At 39.3% G+C, this 20,970-nt stretch overlaps 1 protein-coding gene across 1 annotated transcript in view; it reads left to right on the top strand.

Annotated features, from left to right (window-relative positions):
* AKAP6 (A-kinase anchoring protein 6) overlaps positions 1 to 20,970 on the top strand; it is a 603,334-nt gene that overhangs the window by 64,646 nt on the left and 517,718 nt on the right. The gene's annotated exons all lie outside the window — the stretch shown is intronic.

Below are 20,970 nucleotides of genomic sequence, written 5' to 3'. Positions count from 1 at the left end.
AAAAAGCCTTGTATATAAATGAATGAGGAAAAGAAGAGACATTGCCAGAGTTCAAGGTTTGAGGAAAAACATCTATATTTCTACCTCTAGATGACAATGATTATTTGCTTTAAAATATCAGTTTCTCCATTTTGGTCCATTTCTATCTTTTTCTCCAACAGAAGACCAGCTACCTATTTTCTTAATGATAATTTTAATTGATATTGCTTCCCTCTCTTCTTCAAGATGATAATTTCTCATTTTTTCATCTTTAAGCTGTTCCTTGTCCTATCATTTTTTTTTTTTTTTTACAGTTTTTGTCCAGGGCTGGGTTTGAACCTGCCACCTCCGGCCTATGGGGCTGGCGCCTTACTCCTTTGAGCCACAGGCACCGCCCCTTGTCCTATCATTTTGTGACATTTCCGCATTTATTATCTATATTCTAACTAACTTTTCAAAAGTTCTAGAAACTCATCTCAACATTTCCTTGAGTAAATCAAGTTATTCTCAAATTATTCCCCTACACTCCACATTCCTCATATTTTCTTCTTTGGCTTTTTTCTCCAAAGACATCATCCTATTATTTTTGCTTTTCTTTCTTCACTCTGATGTATAGTTCACCTTCCTCTTTTTGAAGTATTTTTGGTCTCACTGATTTTCTGTATTTGAAAATCTTTCAATAGATTTCAATGAGTTGTTCAATTCATATTGTATTCCTAAGAAAGATATTTTTTACCCTGAAACTTTTTTTCATATTTCTGGATGTCTCCTTTATTTCAGTTCCATCTTGTTCTCCTTTTTGTCTTCTTTCTGAAAGATATAAAACCTTCTGAATTGTCTTTGTTATCGACTAGATAATTCTTAGATAAAATGTCAGAGGTTTCTCCTCTTACTCTAGGAAGTTGATCCCAACATCTCTTCTTCTCTGGGCCTCTGGAACTACTGTGACTTTTTAAATTTTATTTATTTATTTATTTTGTGACAAGAGGCCAATTAAAATTAGCTAGAGTAGAATAACTTGCAGTATACAGGGATGACTCAAGTAGCCTGGAGCAAGAATGCAGCCAGGTCTTGGAAAGCCTGGAAGCAGGCATGGCTCACCACCATCTGATGCTTTCTTGCTGCCACTTGACAGAGTTCCTTTTTCTCTCTATAAGCCTGTTTCCTCTGCCCTTTGATCTACATGGCAAGTGGAAGATGGCCAACCCGAGGTCCCCAAGGCTATATTCAGGCATCCTAAGAGACTAAGCCAAGTTTTCTCTTCTTCATTATGTCAATTCAGGTATTGGTAAATAGACTCTAATGCTTAGACTTCATGCTATTCCTGGTCCAAACAGGGGGACAATCACATTATACAAAATCTCTTCACCTTTACTGTAAGCAGACAGTGAAGGATAGTTTATGTAAGGAGTTTCTAGAATTGGTTCATTAGACAAATATGCTCTAACATTTGTTCCTCAGCAAGCCATGGTACCACAAGAGATCCCCATGGTTCTGAGCAGTACACTGTGTCTTTGTTTTTCTACTTTCCGCACTTTCCTCCCTTACAGTGTTCAGAGCTTTGATGCCCCAGTCCCTCAGGGCCTAGGAAAGCAATAAATTTATCTTCTCATCCCCATTTTTTCAGGAAACGGCAGTGTAATATTTAAAGTTACAGCCTGGGCCAAAACCAAACCAAACCAAACAAAAATGAAAATGACAACAACCCCCACCCCACCCCAAATCTTTGTAGTAGATAACCACTAATTTTGACTCTGAGTCAGATGAGCCTTGGATTTTGGACAAACTAAAAGGACAAAATAAGGCATGAACTGGATAGGCATTTGCCTTAGCCCCAGATGGAAGTCTTAAAAAGAGTCTTAACATTAGGACAAATACAAAGATACTGTTCAACCTCATCACAACCAAATACTACTTGTTAAGTGATTCATTGTTTTTCCTGGAGGATTGCACAGAATGATGAATTGTTAGATGTGATATGTGACCACTGGTTTGAGACCATCTGAGGAGTAACAAAATAAATTATGTGGCTCTCTGTGAGTTATAGAAAGAATGGAGTAAGAAGAAGCAATTGTACTGCCTGGACACTAGTGTTTGTTCATGATAATTGGGCTGCTAGTGTTTTCAGGTCTGTTTCTAAAGGCCAGAAATGCCTATCAAAGAATCACCAACATAAGCAAGCTATAAAGTGAATGAATTTTGCAATCTTGACCTCTGCCTCCAAGTCTATTATCTTAATCCATTTGGGTTGATATAACATAAACTGGCTTATATCCAAGAAATTCATTTCTCACAGTTTGAGGCCTGGTCAAGGAGCCAGCAGATTTGGTGTCTGATAACAGCACATTTTCTGGTTCATAGATGGTACCTTTTAGATGTGTCATCATGTAGTAGAAGAGAAGCTTGTTTAAGCTCCATTGGGCCTATCTTATGAGGGCACTAATTCCATTAAGGAGGGATTCACCCTAATAACTTATCACCTTCCCAAAGGTCTCACCTCCTAATATGATCACCTTGGAATTAGAACTTCATATGAATTTGGGGGGGACACAAACATTTGGACCATTCAGACCGTAGTACTTGCCTCACACAATCATTCCACAAATCTTGGATGCCCACTATGCCTACTATATGCTGGGCACTGTGCTACTCTCTAAAACTCTTTCTTCTTTTTTTCTTTTTTTTTCAGACGGGGTCTCACTCTGTCACCCCTGCTAGAGTGCAGTAGACCATCATAGCTTACAGCAACCTCAAACTCTTGGGCTTGAGCAATCCTCTTGCCTCAGTGTCTTGAGTAGCTGGGACTATAGGCACCTGCCACAATGCCCAGCTATTTTTAGAGACGAGGTCTCACTCTTGCTCAGGCTAGTCTTAAACTCCTGAGCTCAAGGGATCTTCCTGCCTTGGCCTCTCAGAGTGCCGGGTTTACAGGAGTGAGCCATTTCCTCCAGCCTAAAACTCTTATTTAAAAAATCAACAAAGTATTAGATTTATGAGAGATTTTAAAAGAGATAATGGAGACCCATTCCATCTAGGAATCTCTTCCAGTGACACTAGGTATTCTTCATTCAAAGGAAGCATCTCCAACAGCAGCCATTTCTTTATGATAAAAGCTCTTCCATATATTATGATGGAACTCGATTTCTCTATTTCCACCCCTGGGTTCTAATTTGTCCCATTGAGAACATAGTCTCAGTCCCATTTTCACATGATGACCTCATAAAGTTTATAGATATAAACCTTCCTTCATGTCTCTTCCAAGGAGCATCCTCAGGCCTCTCAAGTTCCTGTGAAGTCATAGGAGCACTTTAGTTTGTAAATGTTCCTCTTCAGCATTGTGCTCAGAACTGGACACAGCAATATATAAGTGCATAATTTAGTGGGAGCGTCACACTGAGCTAGCAATGTGTAGCAAATGCTACAATTGCTTTAGTAATTATTATTATTATTTCTTTTTAGTAATTATTTTGAACACACTGAGTTGGGGTCATCTAGGACTCCAGGAGGATGTCACATCTCTCCTACCCCTTCCTACTCTCACTATTGATTTCTGGAATTCAACTGTATCACCATTGTAGTCAAAGAGGGCTGTATTAATTTCTTTTGCTGTTGAAGCAAATTAGCACAGATTTAGTGGCTTAAAAGAACATAAATTTATTATCTTATAGATCTGTTGATCAGATGGCTGATATGAATCTCCCTTGGCTAAAACCAACATGTCTGCAGAACTGCATTCTCTTCTGGAGGTGCTCAGAGATTCCATTTCCTTCCTTTTCTAGCTTTTAGAGGCTGCCCACATTCCTTGGCTTATGGCCCCCTTCCTCTGTCTTCAAAGCCAGCAATGTTGCATTTCTCTGTATATTTCTTCCATGGTCACATCTCCTTCTCATTTTCCTCTTCTCTTTCTTTCTTTTTTTTTTATTAATTATTTTTTATTAAATCATAACTTTGTACATTGATGCATTTATGGGGTTCAGGGTACTGCTTCGATATACAATGTGAAATGTTTACATTGAACTAAGTAACACATCCATCACAATTATACTCATTTCTTAATAATTTTGAAATGTACCATTGCATCATGCACATTAGGTGAGGTCCCCCCAAATACCCTCCTCCCATATTCCCTTCACTTCCCCCCAATCCTGTCTCCCCTCCCCTCTCTCTCCTTTTCCCTTCCTGGCTCTTTCTCTCATTTTAAGGACCCTTGTGATTACACAGGGCCTACCTAAGTAAATCAGAGTAATCTTGCTATTTTAAGGCTGGCTGATTAGCAGTCTTAACTTTATCTGCAACCTTAATTCCTCTTTGCCATGTAGCCTAACATATTCACAAGTTCTGAGGATTAGGATATTTTTGGGGGCTGATATTTTGCCTAGCATAAGGGTTACAATAGCTCCAGATACCATCTCCTCACACAACATCCAAAGACTGGAAAGAGGGCCAAGTCTTCTTTATGTTGCATTTTTAAAAGGAGGGAGGAAATTTCCTGAAGCCCCCTTACTGTTTTTACTTGCCAGAATTATGTCACATGGCCATTCCTAACCCAGTCACTGGCAAAGAAAATAAATCATCATGTTTAGTTTGACCTAATCAAGATCTCGTTCCTGGGCCTCAGGAGGGCTCAGTCTCTCATAAGGAAGTAGCCCTGTGACACCTGAATCATATTGGGTTTCTGCTGGCACAAAAGTGATCAAAAATGGCTTTTGGGTATGATTTATCTTATAACCACACCATAATGGCCATTATTTATCTTAATAGACCTAATAAGCTGAAGGAGAGAGAGGGAGGTGTTTTTTCTTCAATTATTTTTGCCTATACCCAACCATATAGAAGAGGTCAAAAAATTTTGAGATATCTAGAGAAAAGAAAGGGAAGAAAAATAATCAATGTATTTTAAATATATGGGTGCTAGGGTTCTATCAGAGAAACACAGAGAGCACCAAAAATAGGTGTACGCATTTTAAGAAAGGAAAAAACTGTATTAAAATCATAATACTCAGTATATACCAATAATAAAAAGTGAATACAAATCACATTTGTAATTGCAGAAGTAAAACATGATTTGAGTATTACAATTTTAACACAGTTTTTTTCTTTCATAGCATGTGCATACCTTTTTTTGGCACCCTCTGATTGTATTGCCCCCCAACCCTAGCTCCCACAATTACATAAGGTCATATCCTAAAATCCTTTCATGAATATATATATACACTACACATGTATATGTACATATACATAAACACATGTATGTCCATAAACATATATGTATATATACTCTGTGTGTGTGTGTGTGTGTGTGTGTATATATATACATGAATTTGTTACAGGGATGGGACTTTATGTAACTGTGGTAGCTGGTTAAGCTATCTCTGGAAGTCTGTCGTTCTTCAAGCCTGATATTGAAGCTTGTGGATATAGCATAGACAGGAAGGAGAGAGGGCTGTAAAGGGCAGAGTACAGGAAAGCAAGAACAAGCTGTAATCAGAAAAGCACATGTGGGGTACCTCAAGAATGGACAGAACCCATGCAAATTCTTGTTGCCTCTGATCTTTCTTTAAAGTCAGTTGAATTTTACTTGGATCCCGTATTTAATGTACTAAGGATCTATTGCTACACCTGGCTTTTGTTCCTACATTTGAACTTTTAAACATTTAGAACACTGGCGCATTTAGGCATTAGAATTGGTAATGTGCATTGATCAGGAATCCTTACTTCAAGGTCTTCATTTTTGGCAGCAGAATGGGGAAAAGGGAAAGGATTAGTTAAAAAGTTTACATTTCTAGTGTCTGGTTAGGTGGTTTCCTTTGCTTACCTTTCCTTTGCTATACTAAGGCTTGTGAGTGATTTAAGAACAAATTCTCTTGCTGTAAGTGAAGAAAATGAAAAAAAAAACCCTGCCCCCCAAAACCAAAACCAAACTTTTGAGTTGTTTGTTTCTCTTCAATAACCAAATATAATGGGTTACAATGGTTTAACAGTCCTGGTCCATTTTAGGGTTGGCCTTGCTTCTTGGTCACTGGATTGAAAGATTATATTTAGGATGAACTCCTTTTCTCTCTTTTTGTTCTGTAATTGTAGCATAATATAGTGTTTAAGGATAAGTTGTTATATGTTTAACTCAGAGTAGTAGTCTCATCAGACAAATATTGACAAACAGGTTAAAATTATATTTATTAATGATATGGACTATAGTCATTAATAATAGTACCACATATAACTTAGCAAGCATTTTTTGCAAAAATCACTCATGTTTGAATTAACAAGAAAATAATAAAATTTATTGAATGCCTAGGATTTTTCTGGCATAGGCTAAGTGTCCTCATTTCATGAATTCACACCACAGCCCTGTGGGAATTAGCTTTCCTAATTACAAGAGAGGAAACCATGCTTTCGAGTGGTCACTCATTTGTCTCAAGTCTCCTGAGGAGTAAATGGGGGAGCTGGCATTTGACCACATTTCTGTATCATTCCAAAGCACATTTTTGTTATTTAATTTAAAAAAATTATGACTGATTCTGTAAGATTAGGCTTCCTTAGTAAAGTTTGTATACGTATATTATAAGATAATACAGTTGAATATGCTGATTTGAAATGAAATAAAACAGTGGTTTATGCTCACATGTATGTATATATATATATATATATACACACACACACACACACAGATGCTCACATATATTCACACATATTTTCTATTAGGTGGGAGGAATCATTCACTCTGATACTATGTTAATATACTACATTAAGAAAGCATAGTGAAGGGCGGCGCCTGTGGCTCAGTGAGCAGGGTGCCGGCCCCATATACCAACGTTCAAACCCAGCCCCGGCCAAACTGCAACAAAAAAATAGCCGGGCATTGTGGTGGGCGCCTGTAGTCCCAGCTACTTGGGAGGCTGAGGCAGGAGAATCGCCTAAGCCCAGGCTGTGAGCTGTGTGACGCCACGGCACTCTACCGAGGGCAATAAAGTGAAACTCTGTCTCTACAAAAAAAAAAAAAAAAAAAGAAAGAAAGCATATGGTGGCTCACGCCTATAATCCTAGCACTCTGGGAGGCTGAGGTGGGTGGATTGCCTGAGTTTATGAGTTCGAGACCAACCTGAACTAGAGCAAGACGTCATCTCTAAAATTAGCCATTATGATGGTGGGCGTTATGGTGGGTGCCTGTACTCCAAGCTACTTGGGAGACTGAGGCATGAAGATCACTTGAGCTCAAGAGTTTGAGGTTGCTGTGAGCTGTGATGCCACAGCACTCTACTGAGGGTGAGAAAGTGAGACTCGCTCTCTCTCAAAAAAAAAAAAAAAAAGAGAAAATGTGCTTATTACAGCTCAATTTATAATCACCAAGTGTGGAAATAACCTAAGTGCCCATGAACCCATGAATAGATTAATAAACTGTGGTATATGTATACCATGAAATCCTATTCAGCCATAAAAAAAGATGGAGACTTTACATCTTTTATATTAACCTGGATGGAGTTGAAGCGCATTCTTCTTGGTCAAGTAAAACAAGACTGGAAAAGCAAGTAACGTACTCAATACTAATACGAAGCCAGTATATTAACTAATACACACCCACACAAGAGAAAAACTCAATTCAATTCAAGTTGGGGGGAGAGGAAGGAGAAGGGAGAGAGGAAGAAGGGACGAGGGAGGGGATTGTTGTGCTCCCACTTAATGGAACAATGTGAGGGTATATGACACACCTTCTGGGTGCTGGACACAACTATAACAGGGACTTTACCTAACAAATGCAAGCATCGTAACCTAATAATTTGTACCTTCATATTAATCTGAAATAAAAAGAAAAAGAAAAAGAAAGCATGGTGGTAAAATAGTTCTCCCTCCCTCCCTTCCTTCTTTCCTTTTTTTTGGCTTTGTTAGGTGTGTGTTTAAATACACAAGCTATTATATTAGCATGTTTATGCTAATTTTGATCTGCTTATGGCATTCAAAATACTCTTCTCTTTATTGATGCCCATATTAAATTCAACTATTACAGCAGACTATGATGATCAAAATTTACATATAACCATTATCTCCACTCCAAGAAGCTACTTTGAAAATGAAAAGTGCTGACTACCCAAATTATCTTACTCAAAACCAAAGTTTATCCACTCTTAGAGCTTCCTTTCCTTCTCTCTGCCCTTTTGTTCTGTTATCGTCAATATACACAGAGCTTCAATATAATCAAGTAGTCATTACTTTTGAACCATACTTTCAAAAGTTTAACTTGTAGATAGAAATGTGTAGGGCCAAATGAATTTATATTGCTGTTTTCCAAGCATATTCCTTTATTCTGTTCTCCCTTATTCAAATACCAGCTTCCACTTTTTATGGTCTATAAAGACTGAAACATGCTTGGATGAGGATGGATGCACCACTGATTCTTCCACCATGATAGCTGGCTCCTTCCTCACTCCCACTTTTTATTTCATGCCATGAACTCTGGGGCACTGAATATTATCTTCTTTTCTTATAAATCCTGTTCCGTTTCTAGTCTCTAAACTACCTAGAACTGAATTTCTTATAGAAACATGGAGAGGCAGGGTTTTTACTTTTAATGAAGCTAATGCTGTACAATTATGAATAATTTCCAGGATTAGAAATTGAATATAAATTTATATAAGTATTTTTGTCTGTTCACACAGACATTTATGGCTTTGTCTGTTTTGAGTGGATTCTCTGCTTATGTTCATGATGACTATTTCCATAACCACATGTCTGTATTTTGAAAACAATTAACTTATCTAGGCAGGAACTTTTCTGATGGTTTAATTTCATGGCCAGATTATTCAAATAACTTGCTCTAGGTTTGATTTGGTAGCATAGTGAGCAAGAAATATAAAAGTATTACAATTTGGCAATGTTTATTGAAATAGAAACACACACACATGCACACACACACTAACTCATCTATTAATACACTGTGGGCCATGGTGTCACAGCTCACGGCAACCTCAAACCTTGGGGCTCAAGTGATCCTTTTGCTTCAACCTCCCCAGTAGCTGGGAGTATGGTTGTACCCACCATACCTGGCTAGTTTTTCTTTCTCTCTCTCTCTGTCTTTTTTTTTTTTTTTTTGTAGAGACGGGATCTCACTCTTGCTCAGGCTGGTCTCCAACTCCTGAGCTCAAGCAATCCACCTGCCTCCACTTCCCAGAGAGGTAGGATTAGATGTGAGCCACTGTGCTCAGCCAATATATGTATAATCCTTTGATCCAGCAATCCCTCTATCAGGAGGAAGGAGTTTATTTTACTGAAACAGTCTGAAAATATGCAATGATACTAGTCAGTAGGTGGTTAGGTAAGGGCATGAACTTAGACTGGAACACTATAATGATATAGATCTATAAGTAACTATAATAACTGGAAAAAAGTAAGTTATAAAAGCGTGTTATAATATGGTCAATTTTGTCTTAAATACCTACATAAATGTACAAATCACATATGCAAGTATCTTTGTATATCATTAACAAAGCTAACTACAAACAATTGTTACCCTCTGGGGAAGAAGATTTATGGGGCACATATTTAAAAAATGTTTCAGTTTTTAATAATTATCATGTGTTCCTTTTGAGATAAAAAAATACTTAAAAATACCCTATGTCTTTCCTCATTGCTCCATCAAAACAAGCTGGGAGGCCCAACTGAGGAGTATTGGGTGTGAGATCCTGAGGGATCTGATAAATTAGGCCTTTAACATGCCTTCTCAGTATGATATTTTATCTAAAAAGTCTTATTCTGACTAAACCATCAAGCCTAATTAAAAAGAGAAAATTCATGGAAGGAGAGGCCTCCCTGTATGCCCCAGGGGACCCCATTCTTCTCTGGCTCCTTCTGGATCCTTTCAGTTCATTAGCTAAGAAAGAGTTAGGGGAGCTAGCTCCAGGCACAGCTGCTGCCTTCTTAAGTGTCACTCTGATCTGGTCAGCAAAACCCCTGGTGGAAAGCAGCAGGCTCTGAGTGGCTGCCAGCCCAGCCTGCTGGCTGCCTCCAAAGCCAGCCTGTTTGTCCTTCCCCACCCTCCATGGATCTCCTCTTCCCTCTCTTTCCACATCATTATGCCATGGATAATTATTAGAAAATACTGGGAATTGACACACCCTTATTCCCCAGGGTAGGGTGTGTCAAGAAGGAGGCACTCAGATCCTGAGACATTGCTAGGGAAAACCCCAGACCTAATGTCTTAGATATGACCAGAGCCAGTGGCTTTACTTGGGTGAGAAACATCATACCTTCTCTGGCTAGTGAATTCTGTACCACTGGGGTATAGCAAAGAATAAAAGTACTCTTCTGTAAACCCAAAGCCTCCATTGTGGGGATGCTCTTACACTCTCCAGGGCCCACGAGGAGACCAAGGAAAGATATAAGACAGAGAATAAGGATCTTGAGTGACTAACTGAGTCACACAGAAGTGGGTTCAGTTTGGAGACTGTGCACGTGACAATGGAAATGGAAGAAGGAGGTTCAGAGGTTCCAGTAGAAGACAGAAAGTTCGCTCAAAAGGTCCCTCTGTGCTTCAGAACTGTGCTCCCTGAGACTATGTTACATCACAGTTGGAAAATTGCAGCTTACTTTAGTAATTTTCTGACAACTGCACTAGAGTTTCCACAGCCTTGATTCTCTGCTGCCCACCCCTTTTACTGGTAATGATTATACTGACATCAAGAGAGATTCAGCAGGCAAAACCAAACTGGTTCTGTGAAAATAGCCTCTTTCTTCACACGAGGCCTAATAATTCAACTTTATTCACATTCTAATAAGTTTTTGTTTTAATTATTTAGTAAGAAAAAATCTTTCATATCTTGATTACTGAGATAATTTTACCTCTTTTCTTGTGTCATTGTAAAACACAAGTATTTTTAAAAACATATCTATGTGTAGCTAATTCCAGTAGGGCAATCTCTGTATTTCAGTAGGGATTCATCACACTAAAGAAATTGAACTCCAATGGTTTTGCTTCTGTTTTTTCAAGCCAAGAAATTTCCTGTTATGGCAGAGCCCTTGGAGACTCACTGATACATGAATCTGTGTTCTTTCTGCTGCACACACAGCTAGCCCTTATTTCTCAGCCTCCTTTGGTGTCCCCATACACACCATCCCCTGAATGGCCTTATGATTGGGTTTTAGTTAAAGGATTGTAAGTGGAGTATTTTCTTCCAGACCTGGGCCATTGAAAACCTCCCACAGACAAGCCCCACTCTGTCTCCATTTGTCATCTAAATGGAGAGTTTCAAAGACTTCAACGAGGTCATAACTATAAAATGAAGAAATTGTGTTCTGAATAACTTTGTAGAGCAGAGTCTCTTTGATGATCTTCATTGGACTGTGATGTGAGCAAGAATTAGTCTTTTAATGTGCTAACCACCAAGATTTGGGGGTTCTTAGCTATAGCAATGAGACTTTCCTAATATTTTATTTATTTATTTAATTTATTTTTTTTGAGACAGAGTCTCACTATGTCGCCCTACGTAGAGTGCCATGGCGTCACAGCTCACAGCAACCTCAAAATCTTGGGCTGAAGCCATTCTCTTGCTTCAGCCTCCCAAGTAGCTGGGACTACAAACACCTGCCACAGTGCCCGGCTGTTTTTTTGTTTCTGTTGTTGTAGTTGTCATTGTTGTTTAGAAGGCCCAGGTCAGGTTCCAACCCACCAGCCCTGGTGTATGTGGCCAGCACCCTAACCACTGAGCAATGGGCACCAAGCCTTATTTATTTATTTATTTATTTATTTAAATTTTGAGACAGAGTCTCAGGCTGTCATCCTGGGTAAGAGCGCTGTGGCATTATAGCGCACAGCAACCTCTAATTCTTGGGCTCACTAATATTTTATTTAAATGAGCTGCTATAAAATAGTGTTTGTAGGTGCTTTTGTATATTTAAACTCATTTTAACAATGAAAAATACTGCTTCTATTTTAGGTCTTTATTTAGAGAAAGAGCTAGTCTAGTCCATGGCATAAATGATAAATAACTCTTCAAAGTAAATCTTCATTTTCTTTTTTTTGAATAGCAATATCCTGTGGAATATTTATGGGCAGGTGGTCAGAGACTGTTTACACCAGGGTGCTGTTAGTCTCAAGGACAAAAACAGTGAATTTCCGTGTAGCAAGACTAAACATAATATAACTCTTTTTCATTGCAACATAATGATCAGGGGTAAGAAGCCATTGTTATTAGATCATTTCTAAGATGCCTTCTAGACACCATGTTCTGATCCTCTAAGTTTGCTTGTGGCAGAAGTTGGCTGACTCTTATTAAAAGAAAAAAAGTAATTTATTGAATAGATTTGTATAGTTCACACAATAACAAAATATGATCTCACAAGTGGAGAAGGCAGAGTAGCTCTGGGAATCTCCTTTGGAAAAACTCATGGAAAGCATCATAGAAAGTGATAGCTACTGTCAGAATGACTCGGCTTCATTTACCTTTCATCTGTTCTCTTGGCCCAACATTCCAGTTCCTGGGGGCAAAGATCAGATCCAGATTGTCGGCATACTTACCCCTTGGCCAAGATAGTATGTCAAGGCTGAGAGACCCAGGATACGACATGGAAGATGGAAAGGGAACTTCCCCAAAAGATGGGATTCTAAAACATCCCTTTAGAAACACAAAAGGTGGTAGCAGGAAAAGTAGGAGCAGAGTGAGATGGCGGTCACTCTGTTTCACCTGGTTGTGTCCTCTGAGGGATCTGTGTCCCTGTCTCGTATCTGAAAATATAATGCTAGGATGACACATAGAATCTTAACAACTGAATTATCAATCTTAAGACTAGTAGTAGGCATTATTACCTATTTTAGTCTGTCCCTACTGCCATAACAAAGTACTTTACCCTGGGTAATTTATAAACAGCATATAGTGCTCATCATTATGGAGTCTGCTTGCAGGTTTGGTGTCTGGTGAGGGATGGCTCTGGCTTCCATGATGGCATCCTCGCTTGACAGAAGGTTAAAAGGCAAAAAAGGGAATAGCTAGTTCCCTGGAGCACTTATATGAGAGCACTAATTCCATTCACGAGGGTAGAGCCCTCCTAACTTAACCTCCTAAAGTCCCCAATCTCTTAATACATTGGGCCATAGGTTCCAACATAACAAATTTTGGGAGAACATGTATCATCACTCATAGCATCACTCAAAAAGCTTAAAAAATTTCACTATATCCTGTTGCTTATAATATGAATGAGATTCCTCACAAGAGGTGAGATGTAATCATTATACACATGTGGCATTGTAGATAATTGCAGTTTTTAACACATTAACTGCCACTAGTTTAACTTACACTAGTTTTGAGCCAGGGGCATTGCGAAGCATACATAATTCACGCATCTCTTGACCTAATAAAATACCATGGCCCCAAGGAAAAATTTTCCTTTTCTAATGTGGCAGTCACTGTGTTAATACTGTGCTTAAATTAGCAACATTAACAGGTTTAACTGGGAAGTATCTTAAGATTAAGAGCAATTTTAAAGTATTCACTGCATTTTAGCGAGGAGCAACATTTGGGCTCATTAGCATCTGAGGTCAAAAGGACAATGAATAAATTAAATGAAGTCTGTTTAAGGATTTTTAAGTCACTGGGCTCTTAATCCACATTATCACCAACTCCCTTTCTGGGCTAGGTGTGCTCTGTGAATGCAGTTATGTTCTATTTTTTTTTTTTTTTGCAGTTTTTGGCTGGGGCTGGGTTTGAACCCGCCACCTCCAGCATATGGGGCTGGCGCCATACTCCTTTGAGCCACAGGCGCTGCCCAGTTATGTTCATTTTTAAAAGTTGTTTATTTGGAAATAATTTTAAACTTACAGAAGTGTTGCAAAAATAGTATAGAGCTCCTATATACCCTTCACTCAGCTTCCTCTAATGTTCACATTTATGTATTCATAGTTACACTCATTATTTAGTGGCTGAGTCATTTAGAGACAGAGTGACGCAATGAAAGGAATGGGATTTGGGGTGGAACATACTTGACATTAGGTCCTGTATCATATTTTGTAGCTATTTACGCCAGGTAAGTTACTTCTCTGTAAAAAGTGGCATGCCATCTCAGGGTCCTCGTGGAGGTCAAACATGGTATCATCTTGTAAGGCTTTGCTACTCAGTAATTCTTAATAAATGCTCATTTCTTCCTTCTCCTCACTTTCTTACCATTCTTCTTTTTTTTTATTATTTTTTATTTTTATTTATTTATTTTTATTATTTTTTATTATTATTAAATCATAGCTGTGTACCTTTCTTACCATTCTTTTGGCTCCCCTCTGTCCCTTCCTTCTCTTCCTTTTCACTTGATATGGTTGAATAATGCCAGTCTTTTCCAGGCTTTTGGTTTCTGCTTTCCTCTCTTTAGGCAGATTGCCTGCTCAGTCCTCCAATTCCAGCACATTCTGATGCTGAGGGAGGATATGGTCTTTTTGACCTTAGTATTCCCTAGCCACTTGCTGATTTAGCTTGAAAGCTTTAATGCTTATTATCAACTTGAGTTTGAAGTACATAATGTTTCCACATCAGTAACAAGGACATGGAGAAATTATAAGGAAAAAATGAAACCAACACAGTGTGTGTGTGTGTGTGATATAGGAGACAACTGGACAAGGATATAAAATCTGAAAGATAATTCAAGCCCCCCTACACTTTAACATGGGAAGGGATCCCTAGTCCATGAAATTTAAGACCCTAGATCTAAATAATCCAGATTTTGGCCAGTGAGATTCAGATCCTTGATGGACTAATCTGCCCTCATCATTTACTCTGATGAATGTCCACAGGGAAGGGAAACAGTACAATACTGGCACCATTTCACCTCTCAACAGAAATCTGCCTAAAACCAGATGCCTGGTAGCCATATGACAGACGTTCCACCCTGAGGAAGGGGCTTCCCTCCGGGACCAGGAGAGGCAGGGTGATTATGCTGTCTGTCTGCTTCCAAGCCTAATAGGCAGGGAGGGGAGATGGAGCCTTGAACATCTTGGAGGTGACACCCTCTGGGCTGTAAGTGCTCTATCCAGGATTTAGCCACAGCTCAGCAGCTGTCCCATGGCAGCAGCCCTTTATGCCATATGGGGGAGCAAGATCTGGCATGAAATTGGCATCCTCGGGCTGGTACAAACGCCATTACCCCTGTGAAAGTGTGGGTCAGAGAATTAATTTGAGAGTGAGGGGGAGAGAGAGGAGAATAGGTATTATCAATCCTCAATTGGATTTCTCTAAAAAAGAATTAATTCAAGAACTGTTATCTCGTCCCCAAGCCACAAGAGGAAAGAGAACTAAGTGTTACTTTTCCACCATTGGGGACTATAATAAGGAAAAACAACAATCAGTGTCTGGGTTTCTCCAAAAGGAAAAGCTCGCCCATGATGAGTTTATGCAGAAGTCTAGCAGGGGTTACTGGGAGCATCACAAAGTGAAAGCATGACTGTTCAGTAAAGAAAATGGAAACTAGAGATGAGGCAAGTAGCATTTCTGTACCAGCTATACACCTGGCTTTGTACTAGGGCAGAAAGCAGGGGGCTGAGGCCTGGAGGTGTCTCTACTGTGGGGGCTGCTGCTAAAGCCATGAGGACCAGACAGTGTCCTCTTTTACTGAGTGGTGTAGGGGTGAGTAGAGGAGGGGCAGTCAGGGACCTAATTTGTTATGGTTAGAGATAAAGTTATTAACATTAAAACATATTAGATTTTTGAACTTTTCAGAGGTGACAGAAATATGATTATTTTGACTAAGGGTTTAGTGTTAGGAATATTTGAGTTTATAAAAATATGTGTGTATGTATAGTCTTTTGAAAGTGAAATGCTAACATGTCATATCAGTATAGCCATACAACTTATTGGAAAAATGACTGAGAAATGAGAAATCTGATTTGTTGTCAAGGTTCTATTACTGATTTACCTTAGTTTTTTTAGCCATCAATGAAGATGATAGGATTAGCCATGTGCCAGGTATCTGAGTAGTTATATTTAATCCTCCAGAATGCCTTTGATACAGGTCCTATTCTCATCCTTTTCATTTTATAGTGAAGGAGCTGAGCACCGAGTTAAATAACTTATCTCATTTCCTATAGCTAATAAATGGCAGAGCTGCCATTTGACCCCTGGTCGTCTGACTCCAGAGCCTATATATTCAACTACTATATGATACTGTCTACTCTATTTACCTCTGATAGTATGTCCAAGATAAAATTGGGTAACAGATTAGTTTTGAGATGGCTGCTAGAATGGAAAGAGCCCACCTTTGGAGTTTGACAGGTGGTTTTGAATGCTTACCATTACCTGGTAACTAGCCACCAATTACTTAATTTTATAATTTTTTTTTTTTATCTTAAATAAGAAAGTAATACCAATTTTTCTGGTTGCTAGAAGATTATAGATACATATGTAAAGTGTTCAATTTGTAATAGGAATTTATCACTGCTCCTGTTTTCATATATTAGATTTGAGAATCAAGGTTGTATGTATATTTTGGTACCTAACTTTAGTTATAATGGGATTGGGCACAAAGTTGTCACTCAGCTATTAATAACAATGGCTAATGCTTATGGGCCAGGTACCTGGTGCCTAGAAGGTTCTTTACATATATTAACTCATTTAACGATTATAAGATGAAAAAGATACTCTTGCTAACCCAGTTTTACAAATGAGGAAACTGAGGCAAAGAGGTGTTAAGTAACTTGCTCACTGTCACTCAGCCTGTAAATGACAGAGCTGAAATCTGAAATCAGTAGTCTAGTTCTTTTTTTTTTTTTTTTTACTCCACAAGCCTTTATTGACACAATCTACTCGAGACAGTTCTGTGAATCTGTCCCACTGAGTAGTCTTCTCATGTCTCTTACTGAAATATAAACACAATTACAAATCAAACTTGTGAACTGCTAATTAAATAGTAGTCTAGTTCTTAATTACTATGTTTTTAGTCCTAGATTCATAGGCTCATAAAGTTGGAAGAAGAAATAAAGGTTTTATAATTCAATATCATACAGGGGGACTTGCTTGATATTTTGAGAGCTCCTTATTTACCTTCTGCTTATCTGTCTTCAGTAACGTGGTACTTATTGGCCCAAAGAGGCAACCCTTTTAATTGTTGGGCAACTCTTTGTGCCAAATTTATAATGTTAAGCTGAAACCAGCTTTCCCTTTCTCCTTTTCATTGATCTTCTAGTATTTGAGGTATCCAGACAAGGTTAAAGGTTAGCTCCCTCTTCAACATGGCATTCCTTTGCTATTTGAAAAGCACTTCTTCCTCTTTTCCAAGCCATCAACTCCAGTTTTTGTCAATGGTGACTCATTGCCCTCATTGGCCCACTGTCTTTTTTCATGTCTGGTAGAGTAAACTATGACTATTACTATCCCTCAATAGCACTTTATACTTTTTTCAGTGGAGGTTGAGATTACATTAGTTTTTTGGACAATCTTATCACACAATTTGCTCCCATTGCTAAGGTGCCTAGATAATGGCCAGTCTCCCTGTTATCTGAGGGTGATATGTCCCAAGATCCCTAGTGGGTCAGTGGATGGCTGAAACTGTACCCTTTACAGTATATATGATGATTTTTCCTATGCTTATATACCTATATGAAAGCTTAATTGATAAATTAGGTACAGTAAGAGAGTAACAACAACTAATAATAAAATAGAACAATTATGACAGTTATGTGGTCTCTCTCTCTTAAAATAATGTAGTATTTTTGGATTGGAGCTGACTGTGGATAACTGAAACCATGCAAAATGGAATCACAGATAAGGAGGACTACTGTCCTCAGTGTAGTCACAGAGATGGTCTGTAATATTATTTTAAGCCAGTCCAGGACTCCCCTGTAGCTGGGGTTGGAGTCAGTTCCATGGAAAGGATATAAGTGGAGAGTGGTGGAAGGTGGTTTCCCAGGGGAAATTTTGGGTCCTCTTTCCTAGAGAAAGCTTTGGATCCCTTGGAAAATTTGGAAATGGCTGTTGAACAGAAATAACAAGTATTTATTACAGAGCATTTTGTATGTGGTACCCCAAACAAATCTTCAGTGTAATGTTATGGGGATTTCCTTGGGTATTACAATATGGTATCTCTTTCTCTTCATATTCTTATTTATGGAAACTCATATTTTTATGTGCTAAAGTATAGGACTATAGTTCCCTCAGATTATCCTCTACTTATTTCTGAGAATTCCCTCATAGTCTTGTCACTTATGCCTGTCTACCCATTAAACAAATAAGTATTGAGTGCCTACTGCATACTAAGGATGCTAGATCTTGGGATGCAGCAGTGAATGAGGGAGAGATAGTTGCTGCCCTCATGGGGCTTTTGGTCCAGTATTCCAGGCTCATGGAGCTGCCACGCAGGTGCTTGCCCCTTTACAGCATCTGGCCCTGGGATATCTGATCTCCTTCAGGTCCTGGGTGTCCCACCACTATGCTGTCCTTGTCCTTGTCTGTACTGTGCCACACAGTGGGCAGGATCCTCCCTCACTTCTGCTCAGCATGGCAGAGACTGCTGGTGTGTCCTCCTCTGTACAGGTACACTGCTCTTCGACAGCACTTGTCACAGTTGTCATAACTTCTTTATTTACTGGTTTAACATCTTTCTCTCTGGACTTCTCATAAGGATAGCCACTGTGACTATCCTATTCATTCTGTTTTCCTTTGCATAGAGTGGCACCAGGAAGATAAGCATTCAGAAACTTGAAAGATCTACTAGATTGCCAAAAGTGGGCCTCAGCTGGGTAGGTGTGATATTGGTTTCTTTCACATAGAAAAAGGAACAACTTTAACTAAAGTTATCTTGGAAACACCCATTTTCCTAGGTAGTATTATGTTTATGCTAGGGGAATATTTATAAATGAAGGTTGATTGTTTTATTAATAATTTTTCTCAGGTAAGGGGCAGAAACTGGATTAAAAGACTATGGAGGCTGAGTTACAAGATTCAGTTGTAAAGAACTTGAAATCAAGTATCATGACCACCACGTCCTCCATGTCCTGCATCTGATGACACATAGGTATTTTCTTCCTCACTTACTTTGTCATTTTAGGTCAGATGTTTTCAGTAGCAAATTACTTTTCAGTATTTTAGGCAGCAATGGAAGGGATAAAAATGTACACATGTAAACCTTACTAAAACCTTTTAACTTTCAAAGTCTGGGGTGATAAGGAGAAAGATGCTAGGAAATATGTCTGCTCAAAATGGACATAATCTTGCTTTTCCTTAAAAAATTAAGCGTTAAGAATGATTTATTAAGAAATTACCTATTCCTTGGAGCATGCTAAAGGTTATGGAGAAATCAGAAGTTTTAGTACCCAAAAGAGCTGTCTACTTGAGTAGGCAAGATGGAGAACCATGAAAACATTAAATGCTAAAGCAGTAAAGCCTCAGAATACCAGTGCAGAGTTTAAACAGCTTATTAACCCCTGCTTCTTGTGCTTCCCTTCCTCCATATAAAGCAGCACAGTTGTGCTTCTATTGGCACATTAAAGCTACTTGTGTCTGAAGTTAAATCAAAATGAAGCAGCAAAACAATGGTCCTATAAAGTCAGGCAAGAGAAAATCTTGAATGTGAGAGGATGTTGAAAAATCTCTCAACTTGTTAGAGGTAAGGGTCTGTGGGCAAAACCACCCCAAAGTTCACTTCTGGTTCAAAATCTAGTGTTCACTGAGGAGCGGATCAACTTTCCCTGGGCTCATTGAGGCTTTTGGCCTTTGCTGGTGAAGTTTTGCCTGCAAAAGCACAAAGAAATGGAGCTCAGGCTCATTGAGGCATGTGGCCTCTATTATAAATCCAGGAACGTCTGGGAGGAAAGTCCTTGTGAGGACTGCTTGCCAGTTCTGGCTCTAACTCTAGCCTTTTGAAAGGTTTTAAACTCAAAGCTCGTGAACCACTCAGGGACCAAGAGCTTTTCTTTTTTTTTTTTTGGCCGGGGCTGGGTTTGAACCTGCCACCTCCAGCATATGGGACCAGCGCCCTACTCCTTGAGCCACAGGCGCCGCCCAAGAGCTTTTCTTTTCTCATCCTAGGAAGCTGCATGCTAAGGTGCTTATATACTCCACACCTCAGATGGCTTTGTGGATGAGTTAGGTCTGGTGTTTCCTGTGACTAAAACCCAACCCATATGTGGTTTAAGTAGAGACAGGGACTTTTTGACCCAATTAGGGGGAGGCTGATTTCTAGCTCAAGTAGTGTCACCAGAACTCAATTTCTTACAGATCCACTCAGCTCTGCTCTCCTCCTGTGCTGGCTGTGCTCTCAGACTCACCATTCTTTTTTTTTTTCTTTTTTTTGTAGAGACAGAATTTCACTTTATTGCCCTCGGTAGAGTGCCATGGCGTCACACAGCTCACAGCAACCTCCAACTCCTGGGCTTAGGTCATTCTCCTGCCTCAGCCTCCCGAGTAGCTGGGAATACAGGCGCCCGCCACAACGCCTGGCTATTTTTTTGTTGCAGTTTGGCCGGGGCTGGGTTTGAACCTGCCACCCTCGGTATATGGGGCCGGTGCCCTGCTCACTGAGCCATAGGTGCCGCCCAGACTCACCATTCTTCATTCCTGAATGCGAAATGGACAAGCAGCTTCAGACTTGACACCATTTTACATTCAAAATCAGCAGCTAACGGTGATTTCTACTCAAAATGTTTCATTGTATCTCAGTGGCTTCACTAGGATCCCACGTCCATGTCTGAATTAATTTCTATGGGTTGGGGAATGTAATAAACTGATTGCCATAAGACTGGGTCACATGTTCCATTTGTTTGTTTGGATTCCCACCCAAAGCATGTAAGAGCATATAAGTTAGAAAGTAGAAGAGGTGATGTCTAATAATAAATCCAAACATCGGGTAATGAAAGTAACTGAGTTTATATAACATTATTATGGCTGCAGGTTCTATTCTGATTGCCAGTTATTAATAATCTTCAGGCAACAGCTGGGTGCAATGGCTCTTGCCTGTAATCCTAGCCCTCTGGGAGGCCGAGCTGGGTGGATTGCCTGAGCTCAGGAGCACGAGACCAGCCTGATCAAGAGTAAG

Source organism: Nycticebus coucang, chromosome 6 (genome assembly GCF_027406575.1).
Source record: "Nycticebus coucang isolate mNycCou1 chromosome 6, mNycCou1.pri, whole genome shotgun sequence".
Taxonomy (NCBI): Eukaryota; Metazoa; Chordata; class Mammalia; order Primates; family Lorisidae; genus Nycticebus; species Nycticebus coucang.
This window is presented reverse-complemented; position numbering and strand designations above follow the sequence as displayed.